This window comes from Myiozetetes cayanensis, unplaced genomic scaffold (assembly GCF_022539395.1).
Source record: "Myiozetetes cayanensis isolate MyiCay16 unplaced genomic scaffold, myiCay2020 scf151, whole genome shotgun sequence".
In the NCBI taxonomy this organism is placed as follows: domain Eukaryota; kingdom Metazoa; phylum Chordata; class Aves; order Passeriformes; family Tyrannidae; genus Myiozetetes; species Myiozetetes cayanensis.
In genome coordinates, this window is record NW_026087171.1 from 70,936 (window position 1) to 77,079 (window position 6,144).

General features: G+C 51.9%; 1 pseudogene; it reads right to left on the minus strand.

Annotated features, from left to right (window-relative positions):
* Positions 1-226: 226 nt before the first annotated feature.
* Positions 227-3,244, minus strand: LOC126637598 (class II histocompatibility antigen, B-L beta chain-like; annotated as a pseudogene).
* Between the last annotated feature and the right edge of the window lie 2,900 nt (positions 3,245-6,144).

Below are 6,144 nucleotides of genomic sequence, written 5' to 3' on the forward strand. Positions count from 1 at the left end.
ACCGTTTCTCTTGGTAGATCTTTCACATCCTGTACCATCAAAAGCCCATCAGAACAACAGATCATGTTTTGACAATTGCAGCATAAGATTATTTCTCACAGTAGCATATCCTCTAGTTAGCAACATAAGGTTATGTTCTCAGAGTTGCAGCATATCCTCTATATTAGCACTAAAAATCCCTACACTTCCCCCTTTCTCTTTAAAAAAGCAGATACAGTTTGAGCCATTAAGCTGCACAAACATCGTACCAGACATGGCAGAAAAATACACACTCCTGGAAGCAGAAAGACAACGGGTGCCAACCATTGTACAATTGGCATAAGCTGATTCTGGGGGGGCTTTGGGAGGGCACCTGCCCTTCAACACCAGGACTGCAGAGAACTGGGAAGCTTTACTGGGAACACTGGGAGCAGGTGGCTGGTGTGAGAGCAAAAGCAGGGCCGGGGGGGACACACGACCCCCCAAACTCCGGGTGGGGATGGACTGGGGGGTCCCGGCTGGGCCCGAGGCAACAGGGAGGGGCTGTGGCTGCCGCTGGCTCAGGAGCTCTGTGAGGAGAGAAAAGGGGGTGACAGCGGGCTGGGGGGGCTGGGGGGGCACACACGCTCTAGGGAACGGGAGACACGACCCTGGGGACCCTCCTTTACCTTCTCCCGCAGGTAGAAGCTGAGCCCCAGCACCAGGAAGACGAAACCCAACACGAAGCCCCTGACCCCCACCAGAATCTTGCTGTGCACGGTGTCCTGTGGCATCTCTGGGGGAGCCGAGGGGGTCAAGACCCCCAAAACCTCCCAGAGACCACCCAAGACCTCCCGAAAACCCTGTCTTGGTCTCCCCCAGCCCCCCTCCCCAGCACTCCCTGAAACCTCCTGCCAGTCTCTTTCCAGCCCCTCGGGGATCCCCAAGGCCCCTCCCATACCGCTTAGAACCCTCCACCCCCCTCCCATCACACCCAGGACACCCCTGAACCCCTCCCAGTCCCTTCCCACCCCACCTAGCACTTCCCCAGCCCACTCCCAGTCACCCCAAGACCCTGCAAACCTCCCTCCCGTCCCTCCCAGGCTCCCCCAAACTCCCTCCTAGTCTCCCCCAGGACTCCCCACAGCCCCACTCAGCCCTCCCAGGACCCCTCAACCTCCTCCTCAGCCTCTCCATCGTCCCCCAGAGTGCCTCCCAGTGTCCCCAGTGCTTCCCTGGCCCCCCTGCCAGTGTCCCCCCATGCTGGGGTGGCCGGGCCGTACCCCAGTGCAGGCTGAGGGGGTGCTCCAGGCTGACGTGCTCCACCTGGCAGGTGTAGGTGACCCCGCGCCGGGAGGGGGATTTCCAGCATCACCAGCACCTGGTAGGTCCAGTCCCCGTTGGGGACCACGTCGGTGGCCACCACGTGCTCCGGCAGCTCCCACCCATCCTGGAACCACCTCACCTGCACCGGGCAGGGTAGAAATCCATCACGGAGCAGAGCAGGGGCTGGGGCCGGGCTGAGAGCTCGACGGCACCAGCGAGATGGACACGCTGGGGGGCACTGGGAGAGAGGGCGGAGGGCTTGTAGGACATTGATAGGGGTTTGGGTGGCACTGGGAGGGACTGGGATGGCACTGGGAAGGACTGGGAATAGACTGGGGCAGAAGGGGATGGGCTGGGAGGGGCACTGGGGAGAGAGTTGGGAGACGGGGGAGTGAACTGAGAAATACCGGGAGTGGAGTGAGAGGGTCTTTGAAGGACTGTGAAGGACTAGGAATGACTGGGAGGGACTGGGAATAATTGAGATGGACTGGGAAGGGTCCGAGCGGGACTGGGAGGCTGTCCTGGAGAGGGAACTCTGCGCTGCCGGTCTGCCAAGCAACTGATGACTCATCAGAGAAACGCGCTCTGATTGGCTGAGGGAGAACGGTTTTTCCAGCGGGGTGGAGACGCGGGGGGGGGCACTGGAATGGACTGGGATGGACTGGGGGCACTGGAAAAAACTGGGATGGATCGCAATGCAATGAGGAGCAATGGGAGAGGCTGGAATGGACTGGGATGGACTGGGGGGCACTGGAAAAAACTGGGATGGATCGTAATGCAATGAGAGGCAATGGGAGAGGCTGGAATGGACTGGGATGGACTAGGGGGCACTGGGATGGGGCCCAAAGCCGCGGGGATGTATACAGGGAGTGCTGAGGGGTCTGGGGTGATTCCCAGGGAGGGTTTCAGGGGCTCCAGGGTCGTTCCCGGGGCAGGGGAATTCCCGAAGGGACCCGCTCTGCCCCGCGCTCACCTCTGCGGTTCACAATGAACGGGGTGGACATCTCGTAGTTGTTCCGGCAGAGCCTGTCCACCTCTGACCGTGTGAGCTCCATCCATTCCTGTTGGCTGTTCCAGTGCCTGGCCTGGATCTCTCCATACGGGATGTCCCCCACATAGACCCCCACATCGCTGTCGAAGTGCACAAACTGCTGCCGGTTACAGATGAACCTCTCCACGAACCTCACCGGCTCGGTGTCATTGATGAAGTAACACTCGCAGGTAGAGAACAACTGGAATACCCCTGTGTGTGCAGGACACGGGTCAGGGGCTGCCCCGTCCCTCCCATCATCCTCCAGCCCCCCACAGCAGGTCGGGAGCTCAGGGAGCCACCCTGGACCTCCCTTTCCCACCCCCCTCTGCCCCACGGCCGCCGCAGCACCGGCTCTTGGCTGGGGGGAACCCCCCCAATCAGCCCCCTGGGGAGGGACAGGGGGGTTGGGGACCCCCAGTGCGGATCTGACGCCTCCCAGAGCCCCAGGGAACCGCTGCAGGGCTCCAGTGATGGGGTACACCGAGGGACCCCCATGGCACCCCTCTTCCTGCACTCCCACCTCCCTTTTCTCCCTCTCCCACCCCTTTCCCACCGTCCCTCCAATCCCCAGACCCCCCGGCGCTCAGTTTGGGGCTCCCATCCCCCTCTCACTAATTCCGGGGGTTCCAAACCCCCACACACTCACTTTTGGGGCTCCCCTTTTCTCTCCCCTTTTCTCCCTTCCCGCCCCCCCCGCTCACCCGAGAGCTCCTCGCCCGCAACTGGGGGGGCTCCCAGCACCACCAGTACCACCAGTACGGCCCCAGCTCCCCGCACACGCTCCATCCCCAGCGCCAGGCACGTGCTGGTGCCCCAAAACCAGCCGGGCGGGGCCGTTCTGGGGCTGTTTTGGCCGCGCTCTGATTGGCTGAGGGCAAAGTTGGGGGCCCGTTTTTCGTCTCGTCCTCCCGGCAACTGATGAGTCATCAGCGCGACGCGCTTTGATTGGCCAGATCTGCGTGGGAGCTTTCTGATTGGCTGAGGTCGTTGGGGGCGCTGCAGCCCCGGGGGTGGGGGGTTCTGGGGGGTCCGTGGGGTGGACCCGGTTGGGAACAACCCCCGATCTCCCCCCGGGGCCCGAGGGCGGAGCGGGCCCGGTTGGGAACACCCCGCTCGTCTCCGCCGCTGCAGCCGCTGCCCCTGCTCCGGCTGCCGCCGCTCGGCCCCGGCCGGGCCCGCGGGGGTCGCCGCTCCTGGCGCGGGTGGAGGGGTCGGGCCGGGCCGCGCCCGCTGATCCAGTCCGATCAGGGGCTGCCACGGGGTTCTTTAGAGGATGGCTTCGAGGGCGAGATTAAGGCACAAAACTCCAGGTGTTAGGTCTCAAACAGACAATTTGCTTTATTGGTAACAACAAGTAAAAGGGGAAAAGCGGGGGGTGGGGAGGAGAGGGAGAGAGAAGGAAAAGGAAAGAATGCAAAAGGAAAATGCTAAAAGTTCCCAGCACCAGTGAGAGAAGCGGTGTAGTCAGCCTCAGGCAGGCAGGGAAGGGCCGCTGGAGGGAAGCAGGGAGTGACCAGACTGGATCTGAGACAACCAGGAGACGCAGGCAGGTGGGACACGAGCAGGACAGAGCGAGCAGTGGGGCCCGCAGCCAGCACGGGACCCTGGGCAACACCGCCTGCACTGGACCAGACCCTCGGGCAACGCTGGGCACTGCCTTAAACACCCCCCGGTGGGCGCTCAGCGGCCAGCTTGGCTCCGGGTAGAGCTTTGCAGGGTGTCGGGGGTTGAGCTGCTGGTACCCAGGCAGGCTGGCTCTGCCAAGGCGGGAAAATGGACCAGCTTTGTGTTGGAGACTCTCTGACACCCGCCCGTCCCTCGGGGCCGCTCCTCCGGTGACACAGGCCGGCAGATTTTTATTCTATTTATTTTACTATATTCTCTGTACTTTATTCGATCCCCACCCGTCCCTCGGGGCTGCACTTCCAGTGGATGGGGCAGCAGAGGCCCCTCGGGGCATTCATCGCTCCCTCACACAGCCCCCGGGGCCGCCCCGGTGCTCCCTCGGTGCAGCTCTTTTAGGTACCAGGCAGCGGAAACCTCTCAGCGCAGGTATTTTATTCAGTTTATTTTATTCTCTATATTTCATCCTAGTTACACCGGGCAGGTGTAAAGAAGACCCCCCGGTGAGGTTCTTCCCGGCTGTTTTTTGGAGTCACCCCCAGGGCCTCAGTGCCGAGCAAGGCTCTTGGTTTGGTTTCATTGGGTTTACGGATTTGTTGGATTCTGGTATTTATATGTATCTTGTATTTATTTTCTTGTTGTTATGTGTTTATTTCTACAGCTTATTTATTCCTTGTTTGTCTATATATTTTATTTATTTATCTGTTTCTTTAATAGTATTTATTTTTATCTATTAATTATTTGTTTCTTTATTTCTATAATTTATTTGGTTGTTTTATATAATTTTGTCAAGTCATTTAGTTGCTTGTTTAATTTATTTATTAGCGCTTATAATTAATCTATTTTTAAAATTTCAATTGTGTATAATGTTTCAATTGTTTTATAATTTTCATTTTTTATGTAATTTTATTTAATCATATAATTTTATTGATTAGCATATATAATTTCATTCATCTGTTTATATAAGTTCGTTTATTTGTTTATATCATTATATTATATTTGTTTATATAATTTAATGTTCTTGTATCTAATTATGTGTTCTATAATTTTAAATATTTATTTATGTAATTTTATTAATTTGGTAATATTTTATTTATTAACATCTATAATTCAATTAATTTTTATATAATTTGATTTTGTTTATTATTTTTATATGTCTACATAGTTTTATTTAATTGTTTAATTGAAACTGTTACCACATTTAATTTTATTTAATTGATTTTAGTTATTTGTTTATATAATTTTAATTATTAGGGTATATAATTTGATTTATTCAATTATATAATTTGATTTATCAGCATAAATAATCTAATGTCTTTGTTTAAATAACTTATTTATATAAGCTGTTTTATCTGTTTATATAATTTGATTGAATTGTATGTATATAATTTTGTTTCTTTGAATATATAATTTTATTTACTTCCTTAAATAATTTTATATATTTGTTTAATTTTTACCGTTAGTTTATCTTTCATTTCTTTATTTACTTGTAATTCTTTTTATATAACTTTAATTATTAGCATATATAACTTCATCTATTAATTTATATAATTTGATTTATTAGCATATATTATCTGATTTCTTTGTTGATATAATTTTAATTATTTGTTTATTTAATTAATTTCTGTAATTTGATTTATTTATTTCTATAATTAGTTTTATCCATTTATATAATTTTATTTAATTACATTTAGTAGTTTTAAGACTAGGCCTTCCTTGGTGACCAGGTTGTAACCAAGGAACCAAGGCCATGTTCCCAGTATTCCATACGATTTTTTACTTAAGCAAGAGTATAAATAAGAAGAGAGAGGAAACTCTCGTTCTCTTTCTTCCGGTGGACCGAAGGCGAAGGTAGCTTTGCTGTCGCTCTACCCGGGCGAGGGAGTGAGGTCTAGCGCATCTGGTTGGCCTTGAGAGGCAGAGAGTGCCGACGGTTGTGTGGTGCGGTTCGCTATCTCTGGAGGGAAGTATTTGCATTGTATCCCTTTTAATCCCTTTTTATTCCTTTTTCCTTTTCCCTTTCCCTTCCCTTTTCCCCTTTGGGGGGTTCCCTGTATATAATTTTCTTTGTATATATATATATATATATATATATATATAAATCTTCCACTTAAAATTCAGTTCGGTTTGGGTTCTTTTGATTTTCTTTTTCGTGATCTTTTCGGTCAATTACACGAAAGTGAGAGAGAGGGGGAAGGCTTTGT